General features: G+C 43.9%; 1 long non-coding RNA gene across 1 annotated transcript; it reads right to left on the bottom strand.

The window, feature by feature from the left end:
* Positions 1-15722: 15722 nt before the first annotated feature.
* On the bottom strand, positions 15723-21268 carry LOC144307317 (uncharacterized). The gene is made up of 2 exons (XR_013374207.1): positions 20938-21268; positions 15723-15963 (listed from the first exon to the last, which is right to left on the bottom strand). It is a non-coding gene; the product is annotated as an uncharacterized LOC144307317 (long non-coding RNA).
* Positions 21269-24656: the final 3388 nt, after the last annotated feature.

Raw genomic sequence — 24656 nt, 5'->3', positions numbered from 1 at the left:
GGATAAGAGAAAACATGGCCAAGAAGATGCTCTACTCTTTCCAAGGCTAAAACTTACTCTTCGGGGGAACTAGAGGATATAGTTAATTGCCAAATGTCCCCATGGAGAAAAACATTCCCCATATGAGAACAACTGTGCAAGATCTACACCAAAATAGAACTTTTCTGAGGACCCACATCCTTGTTGCTGCTTGATATGGTACCTACATTTTTTGTTTGGGTGATATTTGCCAGTACAGTTCCTTTTTCCCAGGTCTAGTGCAGCCTGGTCATTTTGCCAAATCACTCTTACCAAAGGATGATTAAACAACTTCCCTGCAGTGAAGTCCAAGCCTAAGGACACATCACAGCTACACTTGAAGATTTTCTGAACCTGCATCAGCAGCATGTTGACAAAGCACTTTTTAGGGCTGGCCCTCTCTGGCATGGCCAAGTGTATCCACTGTTTGCTGAGTCTTCCTGGTCTGTTGCTTGGATGCTGACCTCATCTGCCACATTCTTGAGGCAACTCACTGCAGACTCCAATGTTCTGTTCCTGAGTTGAACCTGACCAGAGAAGGCTTCAGAATGACAAATGTAGACAAGTCTGCCAGGAACAATTTAGGCAGAGTTTTCGGTATCCACTCTTGGGTGTAAGGTGTGAGGTCTCATGTTGCTAAGTGTGCTCAATTATAAGCACTACTTATTTTTTTTATAGGTGAATACAGAGATATTGGGAAGACATGCTTTGTCCTTGCCTTTCTTTGAAGGTGAAGCAAGTTCACAGGAGGTGAGTTGTGGAGTTAGTGAAGGAAGGAAGGCCCTGAGCATTTGGTTAGGATGGGCCCACAGGTGGGAAAGTGGTGAGCTTTGCAGAAAGATGCTGTGCTAAATAAAACTAGAGCTTTGCAAGCAAATGGATTCAATAGACTCCTGGACCAACAGGAAGAAGCAGTCTGTTGGGAAGTGGCCAAAGGCATTAAGAAATTGAGCAAAAGCCTCAGAATTTAGGAGCCAAAGCAGAGGGTGTGAGATGCCTCAGCTGACTTCGCAGACAAAGGAGACTGATACAAGGTCTGTATACAAATAGCGTGTAGCCTATTTCCAGAAGCACACAGTTATCCATTCTCCATAAATACCTAGTGCACAGGCATCAATATTTCTCTTCTATTCTTCCTTTTAGCTAGCATCATGCTGGGCACAAAGGTGTTCATAAACTGTTGGTAGATGCTTTGTAATCGAGTCCTGATGCAAACATAAAAGAGTAGTTACTTAGTAGATGAGGAAGCTTAGGCTCCCACTTGCTTACAGACCAAGGGTCAAAGCCAGGGCTCAACTCCAACCCTGGCCTTACGGCTGGAAGTCCATTTTTCCTCTCTGCACAAATTCATAGGAATCGCATGTATTCCTACAGCTACATTCTGGCTCTCCCTTTCAAATTATGCCATCCTAAATCATCTTACTGGAGCTAATAGCAAGTAATAAAATGAGCATATTTCACTTTATGTTCTTTCCTCCTCCCCCTAAGGAGAAGGCAAAGTCGTAGGTTAAAAAGGAATGAGGTAATAGACCACTGAATGTTCAAGGGCTGGATTTCCCCCAGAAGACCTACCAATTTACAAAACCGGGTCAATACACCCAGGTCCTAATTTAAAGAGCTCTCAGGTAAGCACCAGCACAAATCAGTCAAACAAAGCACAAGCCTGTGATGCTGGGTGTGAGCAGAGACAGCTAGCACCGTGTGAGGAGAATGGCCTTGAAAAAGTGAGATCTGAGTGTGACCCTGCTTCTGCCACTTCAAGCAATGTGGCCTTAGGCAAGTCCCTTCGCCTTCTCAGCCTATTTTCTTATCACTGAAACTAAGCTAACAACATCCACTTCATTTTTTTAAAGATTTTATGTATTTATTTGAGAGTGAGTGTGAGCAGAGGGAGGGGCAGAGGGAGAGAATCATTAAGCAGATTCCCCACTGAGCATGGAGCCCAATGAGGGGCTCAATCTCACCACCCTAAGATCATGACCTCAGCTGAAACTAAGAGTCAGACGCTTAACTGGCTGAGCCACCTAGGCACCCTACAACATCCACTTTTTATCCAGACTTGTGATGAAAAATACCTGAAAAAATAATAGGGACTTCCAGTTTATTGCCTGGTATAGAAGGAGCTTGGAGGTAGTTGTGTGGTCCTAACGAATAAATAAAAAGTTCAACAAAAAACTTTTTTTAAAAAAAAGTCAACAACTCCTCTTACATTCGTCAGAGATGTGATGTCAGAAAGCAAACCACTGCCCCACAATTGGAGGGACAGAGACACAGTTACAGGAAACCACAACTCACCAGTGCAGAAACCCACAAGCAGACACCTCTGTAGAAACTCATACCTCGGCAGGATATCTAAACTGAGATTGACAGACTGCTGATGCCTTGGTGTGGACAAATCTGAGAATGAAAACCTCCACAAAGGTCCCTTCATATGGGAGCCCCACACTTTGTGAGCTTTTCCTCCAAGAACACTATCTAATCCTCACAATGAAGATGAGAGAAAACACTCCTCCTGCTTTTGGCAGAAGAGGCAACGTCCCTAAAGACCTATTTATTACAGTTTCTTTGACTCTATACATCACGTCCATTTATCAAGAAAAAAATTACAAGTCATTCTAAAAGGCAAAAATCACAATGTGAAGAGACTGAACAAGCATCAGAACCAGATATGGCAGGAATGTTGGAATAATCAGACCAGGAATGTAAAACAATCTAGTTAATATGTCAAGGAATCTGATGGAAAAAGTATACAGCATGCAAAAACAGATGAGTAATGTGAGCAGAGAGATGGAAGTTATAATTAAGAATAAAAAAGAAATGCCAGAAATCAAAAACATTGTCACAGAAACGAATGCCTTTGATGGACTCATTGGTAGACGACACAGCAGAGGAAAGATTCTCTGAGTCTGAGGACAGACACATCAGTGGAAACTTCCAAAACTGAAAAGCAAAGAGGAAAGACTGGAGGAAAAAAAAAAAAGAAAGGAACAGAATATCCAAGAACTTCAATACAACTACAAAAGATATAACATATGTGCAATAGGATATGAGAAGACAAAAGAGAGAGAAAAGAGCAGAAGCAATGTTTGAAGGTATAATGATAGAGTATTACCCAAATTAATGTCAGAGATTGAACCACAGATTCAGGAAGCTCAGAAAATAATAAGCAGGATAAACGCCCAAACAAAAAACCCACTACCACCAAAACCAAATCAAACCAAACCAAATCAAAACACCTGGACATACATTCGGATCGTAGAAAATCAGATAAACAACAAATCTTGAAATAAGCTAGCAGGGGCAGGGCTCCTTATTTATAGTGGAGCAATGTCTCCACTATCTGAGCAAGAAGAGAGTGGAGTGAAATATTTATAGTATTGAGAGAAAAAACCCTCCAACCTAGAAATCTGCATTCTGCAAAAGAATTCTCCAAAAGTGAAGAAATAAAGACTTTCTTGAATGAAAAAAAAATGAAGAGAATTTGTTGCCAGTAGATCTGCTTTGAAGATTTGAGTAAATTATTGAACCAGTTTGAATCTCAGTTTTCCTTTCAATAAAATGAGCATAATACAGGTCTTCCTTGACTTATGATGGAGTTACATCCCAGTAAACCCACTATAAGTTGAAAATATCATCTCAAAAATACATTTAACATGTTTAACCTACTGAGCATAGTAGTGTAAGCCAGCCTACCTTGACATGTAACGTAACTCTTACATTAGCCTGGAGTTGGAAAAAAATCACCTGACACAGAATCTGTTCTATAATAAAATGTTGATGATCTCATGTCATTTATTGAATACTGTCCAGAAAGTGAGACAGGACGTTGTGTGGGTACAGGACAGTTGTAAGTGCATTGGTTGTTTACCTTCGTGATTGGATGACCGGGAGCGACATCTCCCTGCTGCTACCCAGCATCAAGAGACAGGATCATATTGCATGCTACTAGCCCAGGGAAAAGAGGAAAATTCAAAATTCTACTAAATAGTATTGCTCTTGCACCCTCATAAAGTCAACAACTCATAATTTGCACCATCATAAGTCAGGGACCGTCAGTAATGAGGACAACAGTCCCTAATGCCAGGGCGTGTTCTGTGTACTGATTTAGGTACTGGCTAAAAAACAATCAGCACAGTGTCAGATACAAAATAGTTGCTTAAGAAGGGATACTTGTGGGGCACGTGGGTGGCTCAGTTGGTTAAGTGGCTGACTCTTGATTTTGGCTCAGGTCGTGATCTCAGGGTTGTGGGATCATCCAGTGTGTTGGGCTCCACAATGTGTGTGTGTGGCCTGCTTAAGATTCTCCCTCTCTCCCTCTACCTAAAAACAGGGGGGATACCTGTAAGGATTATTAGCTAACTCTCTTCCCACAGCTCAATTTTGGATCTTGCAAGTGTTAGACAACAAGGGGAGGACTTCTTCACAGGGCTGGGACCACTGCTAGATTCCCCATTTCTTCCTGTGGTTCTTTGGGTCTCAGCTTCTATTCACCAGTGGCCACACCAAGAGAGGGCCATTCCTTTCATATTTTTCCTTTCCATCTCCTTTCCCCGATGAACTTCCTTCCCATTTTCCTGAGGAAACAGAAGCCACCAGAAAAGCACACCCACATGCTTCCACCCACCCATCTACCTGTACGTGTGCCAGTGTGTTCTTTGTCTCTTGTGACCATGGGCAGTTTGTCCATCCTACTATCCAAGGTCACTCCCTCTTCCAGGTCCCATGTCCTCCCGCCCACTCCAGGAAATGACCATTCTCTCCCTCATGCCATCTGTGTTTTCCTCTCTACTTCCTTGTTCTCACCAGCTGTCCTCTCAACATGCTGTCTGATCTTAAAAAAAAACTCTTGCCTACACAGCCTCCCCTCTCCCCCCAACCCTGGTATTTCTCTCCTTCTTCCTAAGTGGTCTGGACTGACTGCTGCCTCCAAATCCTCTTTTCCTATTTTCTGTTGAAATTCTCCAATCAGGATGTTGTTCCCACAACATAGAAACCAGGGACCTACAAATTGTTACATCCAATGGTTAACCATTCAGTTTCATCTTACGTCCCCCATGAGCAACATTGGACACAGAAGAACAAGTCCTCACCTCCAAACACTTTCTTAGAACATTACCCTCTCCTGACTGTCCCCCTGCTTCACCAGCTGCTCATTGTCACATTCCAGGCTGGTTCCTGCTCCTCTGACTGTGAAGTGCCTCAGGACCCATCCCTCAGCTCTCTTGTATCCTGCGTCGATGTTTACTCCCACGTAGAACTCATTCAGTCTCTATTTTCAGCTGAAAACTATCAAAGTTGTCTATACCCATACGGACAGCTGCCACGTTTTTAACTACCTTCTGAGTTTCCTTCTACGTTCCTACCTGTCCTTCAAACTCCCAGGGAGGCCCGACCTGACCACCCTGATTTAAAGCTGCCTCCACTCCACTGGGCCACTCTCTATCCCTCTTCCCTACTTTCTTTTCCTTCATAAATTTTTTTTTACCTTCTAATTAATATACAGGATAATCTATTAACTGAGCTTATTTTGTGCTTCCCAATTTTGGAATGTAAGCTGCATGAGAGCAGGAATTTTGTCTGTTCTGCAGTATGGTTTTCTCAATACTTCAAATAGTTCCAGGCACATAGTAGGTGCTCAATAAATACTTGTGAAAATGGATGGATGGATGGATGGATGTCCTTACAGCAGTGATTCTAAAATTAAGGGACAGAAAATCAAAACAGAAAACACCCATTTTAACACCAATGGGTGGTCTTGATTTCTAACACATCTGTTTATTCTTACCTTGCAAACAGATCTTAGTCCTTACGGCTGCCTGGTGTTGTCAGCTTCCAAAGCACCATAACAGTGTTGCCTCCAGAATCCTATGAGCCAGGTATCTGAGCCCCACAAGGTTGAGGGGGATACTAAGTATGATAGAATGCATCCCCTAAAGTCCACATCCTAATTCCCAGAACCTGAAAATATACTATAATACATGGCAGAAGGGACTTTGCTGATGTAATGAAGGTTACAAATCTTAAGATAGGGAAGTTAGCCTGGATGATCCAAGTGGAACCAATCTAACCCCATGAGCACTTAAAAGCAGAGAACTTTCTCTACTGGAAGCAGGAGAGATGTGGCTGAAAGGTCAAAGAGTCCAAATGGGAGAATGAGTCTGCCCTTGCCATTGCTGGCTCCCCTCTCCTCCACCCCAGCTTTATTCAGGAGGATACAGGATATTATCAGAAAGATATTACCTAAATCAGTGCTAGAAAGAAAAGAATAGAGGCTGTTAATAAATTAGTCTTTTCTGAAAATGCCTGGAATATTCATGAGTTGGTAGCCCAAGTCTTAGCAGTCATACTTTCAAGCAACTCTGGGCTTCCCCTCACCCAGCTTTATTGAGGCATAATTGACATGTAGCATTGTGTAAGTTTAAGGTGTACCATGTATTGATTTGACACACTTATGTATTGCAAAATGATTACCACTGTAGAGTTAATGTTAATTAACATTAACACTGGTACTACCACTGTCACATTGCATAATTACCATTTCTTCTTTGTGGTAAGAACATTTAGGACCTACCCTCTTAGTGGCTTTCAAGTATATAGTTCTTGGCTATAATCAGTATTCTGTGCATTAAATCCCCAGAACCGTCTTCTAACTAGAAGTTTAGACCCTTTAACCAACATTGCCCCATTTCCCCCACTCCCAGCCCCCGGTAACCACTCCTCTACTCTCTGTTTCTATGAGTTCAACTTTCAAAAATTCCATATGTAAGAGAGACCACAACAGTATTTGTTTTTCTCTGTCTGGCTTATTATAATATTTGGATATGCATGTATAATATTATATATACAGTCATATCTATATCCATTCATGCCTTGATGGACACTTAGGCTGTTTCCATGCTTTAGCTATTGTGAATAATGCTGCAGCAGACCTGGGGGTGCATATATCATGAGCCAGGGAATGCAGGTAGCCTCGAAAAGTGACAACCTCTGTCCAAGAGCCAGCAAAGACACTGGGACCTCAGTTCTACTGCTGCAAGGAACTTAATTCTGCCAACAACCTGAAGGAGCCTGGAAGCAGATTCACCCCCAGAGCCTCTGGATCAGAGCCCAGCCTGGTCAACACCTTGATTTTGGCACTGTGAGCCCATGGGTGGAGAATCCACCTGTGCCCACTTGGGCTTCTGCCTAAACTGCGAGATGACAAATGGGTGTTATTTTAAGCCACTAAGGTTGCGATAATTTGTTACGACAGCAATGGAAAACTAGTACACTTGTGTAGCTATTCATCACTGAGTGATCAGGAACCCTGAAATATTTGTGACAGGAGAGCTTTCTTCCACCCAAGAATCAGGCCTACTTTGAGAGATCTGGCCTTCTCTCAGCTTCCCAAAGATGTCAAACTGATGCTTTGAACATTATTAAAACCCCACTTTCTTTTTGATTCCCCCAGTGTCAGAAATTTAAATGAACCAACATAATGGAGGTTGTCCTTTATTTTTTTTCAGGTTGTGGGGGAAACATTTTAGAGACTTTCCCTCCACATGGGCTGTGCTGGGTTTAACTAATGGTCTGATATTCTATAAAGCTTCAGGAGAACTAAGAAATGGCTGCTTTTATAGAATTAGTAAATGCCACCAAAACTAAAGGTCAAGCCTAGTTGACATTAAATACAGTATTTCCAGTGGGACAATGCAGGTGTTTGAAAGAGTGGATCCCACAAGCCCCTGCCATGCCTATCTTCTGAGCTTATTTTGAGTGCTAATGGAATCCAGTTAAACTCTTTGTCAGTCCCCGGCCTTTCCCACCTGCGACCTATATTAGCCACAATAAGTCTGTTTTCACAGACAAAGCCCCCTTGGTGACCTATGTGGAGAAAGGCAGTGTGGCGGGTTCCATGCTACAGATGGTACATTTGCTCATGCTGGCTTCTCAGGGGCCCCCAGCCCTGCCAGCTTGCAGCGTCACTGTGAGCTGGAGCTTGTTTATCTTCTCATGTGGCTTTGGGGGACAGAGAAACAAAGGAGGATGGACACAGGGTAGATTGCAGCTGAGCTGAGTTTGCACAGGAAACTGAAGCTTGAAATAAGGGCCTGGTAATCTGGGGGCTTGAAGAAGTAGAGAAGGCAGGCATTTAGGGGGACTATGCTCAGAGTTGTGAACCAGGCTATTGTAAGTGTGAATTCCAGCTCTACCATTTCTTAGGTGTGCATCCTTTGGAATGGCTTTGACTTTTCTGAGCCTCAATTCCCTCATTTGTACAACAGGGATAGTATTAGATTAAAAATAAGATAAATGAAGTAACATACCCTCATTACAGTGTCTTCTGTTACCCACACCCTGCTTTATTTTTATCCAAGGAACTGACCACCATCTGACATTAACACATTTACATGTTCATTGTTTAACATCTTCTCCCCATCCACCAGAACGTAAGCCCCATGAGGGCAGGGACTTTGCTCGTTCACCGCTGTATCTATGGTGCTGAGAGACAATGAGAGGCAGGAGAGTCTTGTGGTTAAGAGCAAAAGCTCCAGAGCTGGATTGTTGGGTTCTGATACACACCTGAAAACCACTAGCTGTGTGAACCTGGGAAAATCATTTAACTTCTCAGTGCTTAATAACAGTACCTCCTTCATAGGGTTGTCCCACAGATTAAGGCACTGATTCCTGAAAAGTGCTGAGGAGCGTGCCAGGCCCACAGTAAGTACTCAATAAATGTTAGCTAACAATAATAATGATGATTAACAACAAGAATAATACCTGGCATATTGTATGCAGTGCATTACGACTGGCCAAATGAATGGTAAATATTTACAATATTTACGCTCTTGGAACTAAGCGTAACGCATAGTAAGTCCTCAATAAATGAGAACTCTACACAGTGGCACACCAGTGTTTGTTTAACAAACTGGTTCTGAGGGCTGATGTGGGGTGTCTGCTGAGGTGAGCTACCAGCCTGACACCACTGAGCGATTGGGGAGAGATGCCCAGTGACACCCCATAATAGACAATTTCTACCATATAGATGAGGACATAGACAATAGCAAAATAATTAGGAAATGATGATTTTATGTATGTCACCTTTGTTTTAATATAATTTAATTGTAAGTTTGTATAATGTAATTTTCTTAATTGCTGAGCTCATCTAATTTTCAGTAACAGGTTGTCTAGTTTCCTGAAAATTGAACAGTTGGCTCCCCAGAGCCCAGTACAAGCTAACTCCCACACACAACTGGCTGGATGCTTTTGCTACTCTTCTGGGCATCAATAGATGCCCTTTCCGTGCTTCCGAAAAAGTGAATAAAGAATAGCATAAATGCGTGTGCAGCCATGTGAGGCAGACCTCTCTCCCAGGCAAAGCCTGGAGTCAGATCCCTAAGAGGAAATAAACTGATCCAACTTGAAAACACTTGGCCAAACCAGGTGAAACAGCTCAAGTCCTAGGCCAATTCCCCTCGAAGGGACAGCCTAGATTCCTTGACTGTGCTAGAATTTCATTGTCTCTGGAAGTGCTGCAAATAAATGAGTCATTAAACTAATCTTAGGTATCTCTGGACCACATGGTCATTTAGGAGACAAGACTTCAGGGATTTGTCTGGAGGCATGAGCAGAGAGGATGATTGAGAGTGTCACCAATGTTGGTAATCACTGTGACAGTTTCCTCTACCCGTAGCTCTATATTCAGGAAAAGAAAAGTATGAGATTCAGGGAAAATCCAGTCTAGCCTGGTAATCTTTTTTTTTTTTCCCCACTCCACTGATGACAATCCCAAAATAAGTTTAATTCCTCTGGGCCAGGGCGCGATCCTGGGGACCCGGGATCGAGTCCCACGTCAGGCTCCCGGTGCATGGAGCCTGCTTCTCCCTCTGCCTGTGTCTCTGCCTCTCTCTCTCTCTCTCTCTTTGTGTGTGACTATCATAAAAAAAAAAATTTCCTCTGGGCCATTTCTTGGAGTGGGGGCATTGTGGACCTGCATATGTCCTGTTAGTAGAGGGACCCACTATCCTGTTTCTCTACTTTCCCAGTTGTAGCACTGAAAGTCCAGAGCCTCAGGAAACCCCCTAGTCCTGAGCAACCAGGCCAGTTGCTCACCCTAACTCTTGGCCCTGTAGGCCCAGATTCCTATACCTTTCAGGAGAGTCTTAGACAATTATTCTAGAAAGTCCTTCAGATGAAGGCTGTGGAGTAGCAGCATGCATAGATAGACCTAAGAGGCCAAGAATTAAAAGTGAGGGCATCTTGGTTTGGGCTGCTATAACAGCATATCACAGACTGGGTGGCTTAAACAATAAATATTTATTTCTCATAATTCTGGAAGCTGGAAGTCCAAGAACAAGGCACCAACAGACCTGGCGTCTAGTGAGAACCTGCATCCTGATTTGCAGATGGCCATCTTCTAGTTGTATTCTCACGTGGCAGAGAACACACACACACAGAGACAAAGCAAGTTCTCTTGTGTTTCTTCTTATAGGAGCACTAATCTCATTCATGAGGGCTCTACCTTCGTGGCCTTTTTACCTCCCAAAGTCACCACCTCCTACTTCCAACACCTTGCGGGCTTAGGATTTCAACATATGAATTTGAGGGGCACATCCACGTTTAGTTCATTGACAGAGACATCACTGCGAATCTTCATCATGGCCAGGGGATGCTCAGAAGTGGTGCATAAAAGTTGACAGTGGTACCATGGAATGGAAAAGGACATCTTCATTTGGACAGAAGCACAGCCTCGTTGTGCCATTTCTGCTTTGTCTTCCCACTTGGATCAGTCCTGCCTATGAAAGTGGCAATCTGGCATATTTGGAGCAGAGGAGAAATGTCTCTGTTTCGAGCTATAACACTCAAGATGCCTGCAGGGGCTCTCCCCACCCACACCACGTAGGGGTTGAGGACCAACACTCACCTGCATCAGAATGAGGAGCCAATAGAGTTTGGGATGATTTTCTAGCCCCTACCAGAGAGCAGATAAGACAAGTGGCCTGCCATAGGAACAGAGCCAAATCCCAAGCACTGGCCTCCAGAGCAATTGTTTTCTGAAATGATTCCTCCATCATTCCAGGCCTTGTCTTCATTCTCTACAGCCGGCAGGCCCCCATGGTTCTCTGTCACTTCTCTTCCTTAGGCTCCTTCAAGAGCCACAAAAACTCCCTTCCCTTGCTCCTGCCTCATCATGATCTACTTACTCAACCAGTGCCTCAGAGGCGAACTCCTCCAAAAAACTTTTGGCACAAGAATTTGTCACTGTGGTTTTCATTTCTTGAAATTCTGTTTGGTTCCTTTTTAAACCCATCTATTCTTTCTCATTCTGACCACTTCTTGTCTTATGGTTCCTATTTCTCCTGTCAGCTGAGTGTGGTATGTAATCATGGTGTGATACAGGGTATGGCTGCCTGCCAAGTAATCAATATGGAATCGATCATCAACGAACACTACTAGTTTTCGAAAGTGACTAAAGCAGGAATACAGACAAAATGTTAATTCTGAAGCTCAAGGGAAATAGAAAGGTATTTCTCTTTCATGTAATCATCTAGGTCAGTGGGTGATTCTGATCCATACATGTAGTCACTGGAGAACCAAGATTCCTTCTACCTTACTTTTAGTCATTCTGAGGGCATTGTCCTCTTGGGCATGGTTGAAGCTGTGGCAACATGCCTGAGTTGCAGTCACATGGAAGGGAAGGTGGCATGGAGGAGAAATCCCTACTGTTGTCAGGTGCCAGCTGGGAAGTGGCACTGACTTCTGCTTGTATTCCACTGGAAGGAACTGAGCAAGTCACATGGCCACATCTAACTATGCAAAAGGCCAGGAAATGTAGGGTAGTGAGGCAGTCATATGCTCCTCTCTGAGTCCATCATTCTGGAGGAAGGTGGCCATGGATTTGGCCAGACAGCTTCAGTCTCTGTCATAGTAGTTAGAAGGTAAGTACTGCAGTGGGTCTGCTGTTTCAAATCTAGCTCCATCATTTCCCAACTGTGTGGTCTTGGCTAACCAATCCGTACCTTGGTTTCCTCTTCTCTATAGTGTGTACAGTGTTAGTCTCTGATTCAATGGCCTGGGGGGAAGGGTACCACATGGAAAGTGCTCACAACAGTGCTTGGCATAGAGTAAGTATTTAGAATTGTCATAATCTGAAAGATTCATATTTTATAGTCCTTTCAACTTTATTTGATTTTTCTCTAATTTTTAGGGTATTAATTTTGTTATTTCCTCCCTTGAGCACTTTTTCCTCATGAAACTTATTTCCTGGTGTGGGCCAAAGATTTTTTTTTAATTTTTTTTTTTTAAATTTAATCTTACCAGCAGCAGAGATCATTTCTTTTGGGTCCTCATATGCCCAGGATTGTGGATTTATCCCTAGAGAGGATCTCATTGGTTGGATCAGTTATCATTTCCATTTCTCAATTGGCAAACTGGCATTCTGCACCATCCAGGTAATTTTGACTGAATATTCAAGCATGATTCATACTTAGAATTGTGATTTCTCTAAGGTTACGTTATTTCTGTAGAGGGTCTCAAAGATGATGGGAAGCTCCTCAGACTATCAGGGGAGCTTTCTAGTGTTCCCTTCAGGAAAGGGATGGCCTTTGAGGTTCCTTGTCAGAGGTAGGGGGTTCCCTTTCATATCCTCACCTTGCACAGGCCTGAGGCTTCATTTCTTCTTTCCAAGTGGGCAATAAAATCCCCAACCTGGGTCCTCTCCCCTCTGCTCTTTCCCCTCTGTCCAGCCCCCACTTTCTAACATTAGCTCCCCATCCACTGCTCAAGTTTTCTGATGCTCTTTTTTTTTTTTTTTTGGCACCTAAGAATTTTCTTCTCTTTCTTTCAGATATAGCTTTTTAAAATACATAACTCAGTTACATATTTAAATAAATTTTTAAAACTGTTTTACTGAGCATTTCTGTGTGCTAAAAGTGGGAGGGGTCTTCTACATCTGCTCTGTCTGCCACATTCTTCGCCAGTGTGTTCTACGCCATGAGACAGAGAAAGAATCCCTTTTGGGGAGAGCACTGTGTGTGTTTGAAAGGACTACATTAATTAGCCGCTTCCTGGGGTGGGACAAGGGAGAAGAAAGGTAACCCTGACCACCTACCACCCATTCGTGTGCTCTTACACTGTGATTCCAAAGTCTGGGCCCTCCCTGTCCTCCAGGAAGATAAACCGCATCACTCTTCCACTTTCTGGGTCCTGCCAGATGGATCAACCAGCCCCACTACAGACAGAAAAAGGTTTAATGAATATTTTTGTGTTGAAGGCCCTGAAATCACAGGAACTGGACCAGAAGAGAAACAAAGAAAGGGAAGCAAGGGGCTTCAGTGTCTGGGCTGAACAGAGAGGGACTGTGGCCCTAAAGTGGCAAAGGGAGTGATCAGAGAGGCACCGAATGACACACTCAGCATGAGGCCTTGGGCAACATCAGGGCAGGTACCTCGCCCTGCCTGGGCTTTGGAGCCTTGCTCCCTGGCTCCAGCACCAGCACCTGCACTCCATCCCACGGCACCCCACAACCGCTGTGCTCTAGGACTCCCCGCTGAACTTCAGGGCCACAGGCTGGAAAGGGCTGAGGGGATACCCTCCTACACTTCATTAATAATAACCATTACAACTCAAATAGCATTTTGCAATGCAAAAAACCACAGTATTTCAACAAGTATTTTACAACAATCCTGTGGAGTGAGTATTAGTTTTATTTTGCTAACTGCATCAAATTTGACACAACTCCACTGGGAAAGAAGTAAGGGGTGAAAAACAATTTGTATTTTTATAAAGCTCTATTATTTCCTTGTACCCATCCTTACTAGGTATAGTTTTACATGATTAAACATATTAAAATCCCAGGCTAAACTCTTTGTGTTTAGATTATTTCACAAACTTCAGAGTGAATCTTTAAAAAAAATTAAAAAGAACAGCTGCTTGACTTACTTTCACCTAAACAAAAAGAGGACTCACTCAAGCTGTTTCTTCAGAACCAGGACTCAGCCTTAAAGGCCACCTTGGCCTCTTGGGTTAAAGGAAGCAAAATGCCAGTAGCCTTAGAACAACTCTTTTGTCTATTTCAAGCCAAGAGAGTTCCAGAATTTTGATGTGCCATCTCAAAGCACCTCACTACACGCTGAAGAGTTGTAAAAAGTACAAAGTGCTGGACAATGATGCAATTCCCTTATTTTATTATAGTTTTCATTTTACAATCGGAGAAACTGAAATTCAAAAGGGTTCATTTCATTACTGAGCTTTGGCAAGGCTGCATTTTACAAATGGGTAAATAAGGCCCAGAGAGATGAAATAACTCCCGGAGGTCACACACAAAGTGAGTGGGAATGTCTGCACCTGAGCCCAGTCAGACCTTTTGATCAATCACTGAGAGCTAATTCTATAGCAGGTCAAAGGATGGCTTCAAGGACCATGTGTGTTTGATGGGCCCATTTCTTCTTGAACCAAGCCCATCATTGTGAATTTTCAAATACTAGTTCATACATACACAAAAATAAAGGCTTGGGGTGGCCAGTTGTAGGAACAGAGAAGTGTTCTCTGCTCTAAGGTTGCAAACCACACTCAAAACCACCAACTCAAAAAGCTCATGCTGTACTCCCCTCTCAGGTTCCAGACCCAGGTTTGTGGCTTTGGCTTGTGGCTCCGGTTTATGACTGAGGGAGCCCAAGTCTGGCAGGTGTGTTACCTTGACCAGGTCAAAGTGACCTGGGACATAACATGGCTTGCTTCCCAGCACCTCCGAGGAAACAACCAGTCCCTGATCCAACACATACTGAGTCCTGTTTATGCACCATCCCTATGCTAGACTCCGGGGTGGGGGTGGGAGGATCAGCAGTCAGAGAGAAAGGCAGGGAAAACAAAGATGAAAGAAGTGAACAGGACACTGTATCTTTGTTTGGAAAAAAGCAAAACAAAACTTGCTTTTCAAGTTTTGAGGAGAGAAGATAGCTCCATAGGGATATTTAACAAGACAAAATGTAGAAGGAAAGTCCCAAAAGAATGTACATAATGGGTGAGGGTTGTCAAGGTAGTTCAAAGGATGACAAATGGCAGCAGGGAGTAGTGAAGCAGACATCCTGGTTATGAGATTGGTCCAAGATTTGTTACAATCTTGCTACAAGAAACATAGCCTCCAGGAGACCCATCCAGAGATTCCCTCTTGGTAGGAAAACCCTAGAGGAGGAGAGAACGGATGGATAATCATCATTAGACTAGATAGCAAAAGAATGTTCATTTGAAGGTCATTAGACATTTAGCTGACAGTCAGCTCGGTGGGTGGGTGAGTGGGTGGTTAGTTTTCTCAGAGAAGTCTCAATCCCACTATACTTTCCAGAAAAGAGGTTAAGCATTTTATCAGAAATGCTAATGTCTTCCCACAACTAGATTCTAAAATTCATCTCATCTCACAAAAAAATTCTGTCCTAGTCTACATTTAGGACAATTTTCCTTTACCCCATGACCTCTGTGTCTTTCATGGCTGGGTCGACCCCTGCAAGGCAACAATGACCACGAAACTCAATTAATATTGTGTTGGTGTGCTGTCAGAGGCTAGCTCTAGACTTGGATATATACCCTCTGAAGGAGAAAGATGACCCCAATTAGCTTATTCTTAGGGGAGACACACATAGGGGTGGACCCAGGTGTAGTTGTGCCTCAAACTTGTACTGTTTGGGGGATATTCTTTAAGAAGAAAAAAATACAAAATCACAAATATATAATGAGGCATAAAAAGGCGTTTTTATTTGGGGGAAGAAAAGAAATCATGACAATTCTTGGATGCTTGGAGAGTCAGGTCCCATTTTCACAAACCTTCCCAGAAATGGGTCCAACTGCATCTCCACCTGCCACCAGGATGCTGAAGTTTTAAAATTCATTTATCCCTTCTGTAGGTTCACTTAGAGCCTTTTCTTCCTCCAGGCAGTCAGTACCCTGCCATTCAGCCCTCAGTGACTAAAACTGACAAAGAAAACCAAGGGATTAATCTGTGCATGGATTCAACAAATAATCGTTGACCACCTTTATGTGCCAGACATGAGCGCAGCTGGAAACATGCTTTCCATGAACTGAACATGACATCTAAGGATATTTGGAGCAAGTGGATTGTGTCACTTCATTTCCTTGACAGTTTACTGAGACTTGCCTGTACATGGGGCCTGAGCCAAACAACAACCACACGAGATAGTCACAATGGTTACTCCCATTTTGTAGGTGACAAAAACCATGGTTCAGAGAAATTAAGTAAATTAAGAAGTTAAGTGGATGGTGGAAACTGGAGGTTAAGCTTAAGTCTGTCTTCAGAATCAGAGGCCTTATCCACATTCTAGGTGTTTAGCATCTAGGAGAGCCATCTGTTTGTAATGCACAGATGCCCATGCACACATATAATAGATAATATGTACCTATTCTGTGCCATTTATAAAGCATTTTCACATATACTGCATCAGCCATCTTTCCAGCAGTTCTGTGAAGAATATGAGAGAAGACTGGGGAGATCCCTAGGCCATCATCCTATTTTCTAGCTGTGGGACCTCAGATAAATCACACCCAACAGTCATGTAAGGAGCTGGATGTAGTCCTTTCTGTAACTCAAGAGCTCTGGCATCCTTTGATCTACGACTTCCAACCCTGACCTACATCCCTCCCCACAGGCCCTTGCTGATCCAGCTGTGAGAAAACCCGGAGCACTCTGGCCAAATGCCCCCAGGGCTGAGGAAGTCACTAGAAGCTGGAATTCATCCCTGCTCAATAGTTGCCCAGTAGTGGCTTTCTGAGGCCTGTCTTTATGACTCAAGTGCCTAAGGGGCAGAAGGCTCATGGTAGGACATGCAAGAGTCCAGCCAAAAGAAAGGCTTTATTCCCACAACACTTCCTGCCTCACTTTCTTCCCTTCCCAGTGGCTAAAATTAATTCTTCTGCCTGTGATAGCTGGAGCTCATTGGCAACTCCTGGCTGGGCCACATTCCAGACTCTACTCTTCGAGTGACTGGGGACACAGGGGGCAAGGGGTTCTACAAGCAAAGGCCAGGCTGCCTGTGATAACCCTGAGGGACAGGGAGGGCTCCAGGATTCCTGAGCTACATTTTAAGGAAAAGGAGAAACTAATTCTTAAAATAATTACTTTCTTTAAAAAGTTCTTTGTGTTCATTTTACTGTTTCTTGCTTTAAGATTCTATCCCACTTTCTCCTTTCTAAAAAAAATATTTTCTGTTCAATTCATCTCCATTCCTTGGTGCTTCAGGTTTCTCATCTGGGCTAATAAAGAACTTCGGGAGATGGGCAGTCCCCTAAGATTGAGATCAGATTGTCAAAGACAGTCGTGATCCTGAAAAATTATGAGGGGTGGTAGGGCCACCGTGCTGAGACAAGAGCAAAGAGTTTTAAAAGCCTATGGGTCGACGATGTAGGGCAGGTACATCAAGAGCCTTTCTTCTGAGATCATAAGCAACTGTTTCAATTAGAAGATGTCCTCTTATAAAAATGGACTTATGCGCTTGTGAGGTCAAAAGAGGCAATGCTGGTTTAAAATCCTTGAGATAATTAAATTGGGAAGAGGAATATCAGTAAATTAATTAGTTGTAAATTTCCTATGCACAAAGCTCCAGGTCTGCAGTTAGTCTAGACACTTGTCATTGGGAATGATTTAGCTACAGCAACTCTGAGCAATCACCCCACCCTCCTCTTGGACTCATGGTTGCCATCATAGGCCCCATTCAATCAGTTTTGGAATCCAAGGACCTTGGGATTCTGAGTTTTATTCACTCTCTGGAGCTTGCAGAAGGATCTAGTTTCTAGGGGTCTTTCCCCCCTACAATTCACTGGCACGTTTCTGCCAGTAACTCCTTGTAAAATAATATTTAATTCTAACATTCAGAAGACTTCACTACTCCCCCTTACGTACAGAATGAAAAACCAATTCTTCATCCTTTTTTTCCCAATCCCTTGGATTTTTCAATCCAAATTTCTTCTTTCCTGCTGTCCCTTCATGAACTTCTCTCCAGTCAACTTGCCCCATTCATTGTCCCTCAAATCCACCAAACACATCCCATGCCCACATCTTTGGCCATCTCCCTTCCTGCAGAGCCTTGCCTCATCTTCTGAAACTCTGGTTCCCACTTGGGCCTCCTCAGGTTCCTTCCCTCTTCCATGAGTCTCTCCTGGAGCCATCCCAGTTTCCATGGCTCCTCTGTCTGACATCTTTTTTTTTTTTAATTTTTATTTATTTATGATAGTCACAGAGAGAGAGAGAGGCTCAGAGACACAGGCAGAGGGAGAAGCAGGCTCCATGCACCGGGAGCCGGATGTGGGATTCGATCCCGGGTCTCCAGGATCACGCCCTGGGCCAAAGGCAGGCGCCAAACCGCTGCGCCACCCAGGGATCCCTCTGTCTGACATCTTGACTATACCCTGCTCATCTCTTATATACCTGTCTTGTGTTCTAGTTTCATTGGCTTTGTGATGTCTTTCCACCCTTGGATGCAATTAGAGTTCCTTGGGGACAGGGGTTTGTGTTTAGCCATTCTGAAATCCCTGCCATGCTAGATGCGGTGTTATGATCTTGTAGGAACTCAGTATTTATCGAGAACTTAGCACAGACTGCCTGGATCAAAATCCTCAGTCCACTGTTTAATGACCACGTGTCCTTGAGTTATTTGGCTCTCTAAAGCTTCTGTGTCTTCACTTGTAAATGGAAATTACAGTAGCACCCACTGCAAAGTGGAGTAGTGAGGATTGTGTGAGATAAAGCATGCACGGTGCTCAGTGCAGGTGAGCTACTGTTATCCTCAACACCACCACAAGTGATGTTACCAGAATCTAAACATGTGAAAATTCATGTAATCCTGAGAAGTGTTGGGCTATCCCTTACGTGAAGATGGCCTCTTTGAACCAGCACAGCAGTGAGGCAGCCCTCTCTAACACACATAGAATAGGGACCAACTGTGACTTCAACCTTGCTGATGTCTGCATGGAAATTTCAGATAAAATGACAACTGAGCAAACCAGAACTAGATTACTAAGGCTGCCTCAAACCAATGGTCTGCAACCAATAAGTTGTCACTTTTGAGTAGCCAAGAGAGATTGACCTCCGCTCTCCAAAATCTATGGAGATCTCCATGACATTGGCATAATGTGTCTTCTCTGTGGCCCTTCCAATACTTTCAGTTCCCAATCAACCTTTCAGTCCCCACACAACCTGTGTCCACCTCATCCTCCTGAAACCACTGTCCCCATCCGTGAGAGTAAGACTTTGAGAATATAGGGGTGCCTAGGTAGCTCGGTCAGGTAAGTGTCTGTCTCTTGATGTCGGCTCAGATCATGATCTCAGGGTCATGAGATGGAGCCCTGTGTTGGAGTCTCTGCTTATCTAGGAGTCTGCTTGAGATTCTCTCTGCCCCTCCTGTTTGTGCTCTTTCTTTCAAATCAATAAAGAAGAATAATACAAGAAGGAAGAAATAAAGGATGAGAGAAAAGAAGAAAGAAAGAAAGAAAGAAAGAAAGAAAGAAAGAAAGAAAGAAAGAAAGAAAGAAAGAAAGAAATACTTTGAGAAAATAAAAATATCTTCTAATTAGAAAGCCTTGGGGACTCTGTATTAGGGTCAGAGCCCAGAGCTGCACCCATTAGTACACCCTAACCCCTAACTGTTAGTGTCCTGGGAAGTGGTTACTGCTTTTCTGTTCTCTTGTATTCCTCTTAGCTCCTGTCCTGCAGTTGTAGACAACAGGAGTAGCATATCTAACTGCAGTGAAACGTCACTGTGGAACCTACTTGCTGTGCCCCCACCCTTGTCCTGTGATGACCACTACTCTCATGGAGTGAAGGAGTGGGTCCTGCACCACCTTTAAAAGGAAAAAAAATATGTATTTATTTATTTGTTTGTTTATTATTTATTTATTTATGAGAGAGACAGACAGACAGACACAGAGAGAATGGGGGATCAGGGGCAGAGAGAGAAGGAGAGAGCATCCCCAAGCAGACTCCCCACTGAGCACAGAGCCTGATGCAGGGCTCAATCCCAGGACCCTGAGATCGAGACCTGAGCTGAATCCAAGAGTTGGCCACTCAACCAACTGAGCCACTCAGGTGCACTGCCCCTGCCCCCTGTCCCTACACCACCTTTTAATGTGTCCTCAATGCACTATCTTCCATGCTGGGAGGAGACCTTGCCAAGATGGACATCATGCTTGTTAATAAATTAAACCAGCATGTGTCTGGCTCTGCCCTAAGTACTGGGAAGCAAGTGATAAATAAGACATGTTTTCTGAGGCTTGCTTGGCCCATCTTCTAGGCATTGAGTGGCAGAGAGCTTTTCTGAAACCTAAACCGCTTTTGTCACTGCGCTGCCCCCTGCCTCTCCCCACTCAGCCAGAGCATCTCTTCAGCTCCATCTCCAGGTTATCAGAAACACACAAGCAGAGTGGGAAAGATGTAGGATGTGTGGTTTAGAATGTGAACCGTTGTTCCCACTCCGGGAGAACATCTCTAAGTGCAGCAATTGCTCACTGGCGTCTGCAGAAGTCAGGCGAAGAGAGCCATCACCATCCACACTCAGTTCTCCACGGGGAGGCAAAGGGCCCCTTGGGGGCCATGTGGAACACACTTACACCCTGACGGTGCTTCATCAGAATGTGCATGTCCTGACTTCGCCCAGCCAGAGACTCTTTTCCTTGTCCCCAGGTGCATCTTCCTAGAGGCGATCACTCCTCCTCCCAGGATTGCACAGCCCTGAAAGTGATTTGGCTTGCTAGGAGCCTTGTAAAGACCCTCAGTAATCTGTATCCCCCTGGTGTGGTTTGCCTCCTTTTCACCAACTATGGTTCTTTCATTACTCCCAAAATCGGGCCCCAAGGTCACTCCCTCCAGGAAACCTTCCCAAACTTAAACATCCCCACCACCACCACCACGACCATCTCTAATCATTTATTTGCTCTCACCTTCCAGCAGTCAAACGGTTTTGTGTTCCGGTTGGATTGTGTCATTCTCCACCTGTTGGCACATTGTGAAGACTGCAGATTGTTTATCCTTTATCTGAAAACTGTGGAGTTGAATGTGTTTCAGAATTCAGAACTTTCCAGATCTTAGAAAGATAATAGAGGTCCTAGGGTAGCACCCATAACCAAACACATTCATAGTTGTTCAATAAAACATGAATAGGCACGTGAAGTGGGATACATTAAGGTTATAATCAGCTGCTGATCCATCAGTTTGGGTTGGGTTTTCCATGCATGTGTTCAGTATTTCCAAAGCGTGGATCTGGGCTGCTAATAAGAGCCACCACCACCGAACCTCCCCCTGTGCCAAGCACTCTGCTCTCGTGTTATCTCATCCGGCCCCACAGTACTGTCACAGGAAGGAGGTGTTATTTTCCACATGTGAGACACGAGGAGAGCAGAGCTCAGAGGGAGTGTAATTTGCCCAAGGTCAAACCTCTAAAAAACAGAGGAACCAGCGTTCAAACCCAAGCCTGCCTTGGGTCAGACAGCTTGATGCTTGATGGCCAGACAGTTTTCATACCAAATGTGCTTCCTCTCACATCTCCAATTACAGTGTTCCATATGCAAGATGGAATATATAAATGCTTGCCAACGATGAAAACAAACAGAGGAGCATTTAATTTTTTTTATTTAGTAATTCACAAGTTATGCTTGCCTTCTTCCAAAAAGACTGTGCCGCACTTAAAACGTCAGTCAGCGCTGGGAGGCAAGCACGAAGTCTCTGGCAGCCCAGATGTGACCAGGATGGATGAAGACACCAACGAATAATGTCAGCTGATAGGTCACAATCAGGCAGTGCATGGGCCATGCTGACGGCCACGTGTGTTCAGCTCACGTGGAGTTAATGGTCAACATTTAGAGCTCAGGAGGTTTCAACTAAAAGCCAAAATAGTTTTTCTTTATAAATGTCAAAAACACTATTTCAATTGTTCATAGAATTCCCTCTCTTGAGAAAATTAGATATTCCTACAATGCAGTGTTTTCAATCCTTTGTAGCTGTGGTCAGCCAATGCTGGGTAGCAGCAGCCTCAGGTGGAGTAAGCCATAGCTCCTCCACTCCTCCCACCTGGATTCTGAGGGAATCTGAATCTGGGAGCCCTGCATCTGATAGAGAGGACCTGTGTCTGATATCTTGCCCTGCCATGCTCCCTGCAGGCCGGCAGTCTGTTTACTGATGTGAGTGAGGCAGATGGCTTGTGTAGCTCTTCTATTACTAATCAAGGACTTGCAGCAGCGTGACTCTAGAAGATCATATTTTCAGCACCATCCTGGTCACCAACTTGCAGCAAGGACAGAGAGAGACATAGACCAACAGGCAGCATTTGTGTGTCCCAGGAACAAAAGAAATCTGAGGGGGCTAAGCACAGCCATCGGGCCCGGGATGCAGAAAGAGGCAGAGGTGACTCTAATATCAGCTCCTAAAAGGGAAAGCTTCTGATGTGCGACAAAACCACCAGAACCCAGGCTCCACCACCCTTAAAAGGAAGCTGAGAAAAGAACGCTACAACAAACATTGCTTGGGGCCTTGGCTTACTTCAAGTTCCATGAACAAAGGGCCTACAAGAAACAGTGTCACAGCAGGATGAGGTTCCAGCCACCTGCTGGCTCCCTGGATTTTCCCAATTCCCAAGATGACCACCCAAAACCCAAGTTTACCAGCTTCATGACCTTCCTCAAGTTGAGCAGACACCTTATGGAAGGCCCAGCAGAGTTCACATTGGAATCAGAATGTGAAGAGAGGCAGGTTTTCCTTTTCCCCCATGTTGGGAAGCCAGATGTTTGCCAGTTGTGATCTGAAACCCACTGTACAAGAAGCATGTGCCTTCGGAACCATCAATTCCCAACACCGAGTCCCTCACAGGGGACCTCTTTGTGTCCAGAACTATGGGGAGGCTCTTGGGAAGAAATAGAAAGGTAGCAGTAAAATCCAGACAACCCATCATGCCAAAACTTGTCAAGGGCACTGTGGGCAGAAGGACCTTGAACAGATTGGTCCACCTGCCGTCTTGGAAGGAGTGACACAGTGATGGCTCTACCTCTTGCCACCAGCTCCACTTGCTGTCAGACGCACTTGGAAATCTGGTGATTGGCTTCCAAGTAAGCATGCCCTCCCATCAGTATTGTAAATGGAATGGAGGCAACTATTTTGCTAGTCTTCTGAAAATTTATAAATTTTCCAGATCAGATCAGTTTGTTGGGCCTGGGACAGAAAGCCCAGTGGGCTGTGTGTCCCGGCATCCTGGGAGATGAAGTGCTGGCCAAGTGCAACTCTCTGGGAGCCAGAAATGTAAAAGCAGACATGGTAAATGCATCATTGTTTGGTTTGGACCTGAGAGGCGAACATCCAATTTGAGATCAAATAAATTGATCCTGGGCCTGAGTAAGCTTTTTAAATAGGACTTACTTTAGAGCAGTTTAAAAATTAGAAGGAAGTGCCAGGGAAATGCTGCCCACACTTCTTGGGCTAAAAAAGAGACCCCCCACCCACCCAGGAGGGGACCCATCTATACCAGATGCTGTTTTATATTTACAGAAGTACTGCAACAGGCTTAGGCACTAGGGAAGGAGCTTAAATAATTTTGATTCAAATGACGATAAACAGAATCTAAATATCCAGCACCGATGATTCCAAAATAAAGGCAAGTAACATTTCTTGAGTGCTTACTATATGCTTGACACAGTTTCAAGTACTTAATAATCACACAATATTACCCATTTACTATTTCTATAATAATAATAATAATAACAACAACAACAACAACAACCCCACCAAAGCTATGAAGTAGGTATCATTACTTATCCCCAACTTACAGATGAGAAAGCTGAGTAATAGCTCGTGTGTACTGGTGCCAAGATTCAAACCTAGCGTGTCTGACTCTAAAGCCCATCTGCTTAACTAAACCTATCTAGAAGGTGTTCTGTTCTTACAATATATTACTCCAGAACCAATTCCAGTATCTAAGCACCTCACCTGCCATGTAGCACAAACCAGCCTCGTCTATTCCCAGCGGTTCCCAGCCTCCTCTTTATAGAATTTCACATTGTTTGAAAGGCAGCAACTCAAAGCAAAAGGGATCCTGTCTCAGACCTTGGAGGTGAACTGTCATTGATCTGAGCAACACAGAGTAACCTCCTTTCTCTTTGCTGGGGATTGGTAGACATGTGACACCAATCTCGCTTTATAAAAACCGATGAAACGTTGCAGGAGGTGTCTGGAAAGGATTTTGCTCCATGATAAACAGATACACTGAGCTAGTCCACTGCAATTTTTTTCTTTTTGAATGTGTGTAGAGCATGATGCTTGGAGTCGAGACAACCATTTTAGGTTTGTCAGCCTATGGACAAAAAGCCAATATGCTGAGGATAGCAGAGCTGAAAGATTTTTAAAAGCTGGGGTCTCCAATGACAGACTGAGCCAACACATCAAACTTGGACCCCCGTATCTCCAGACTTCTCGTCTTGCTACATAGGATAATTACATATCTTTGTTGCTTAAGCCATTGTTAGGCATTATGTCACTTTGTATGCAAACGTATCTGGACTTAACGCTTGTATCCTTTGCCTACCTGTAGACACATGTTGTGTCTCTACATTTTTCACCTTTCTTTATTCTAGTGAATTTATAGCTACTTGACCAGATAAAACCAGGCAGTCAAGAA

The sequence above is a fragment of the Canis aureus genome, chromosome 38 (genome assembly GCF_053574225.1).
Source record: "Canis aureus isolate CA01 chromosome 38, VMU_Caureus_v.1.0, whole genome shotgun sequence".
Lineage (NCBI taxonomy): Eukaryota > Metazoa > Chordata > Mammalia > Carnivora > Canidae > Canis > Canis aureus.
This window is presented reverse-complemented; position numbering and strand designations above follow the sequence as displayed.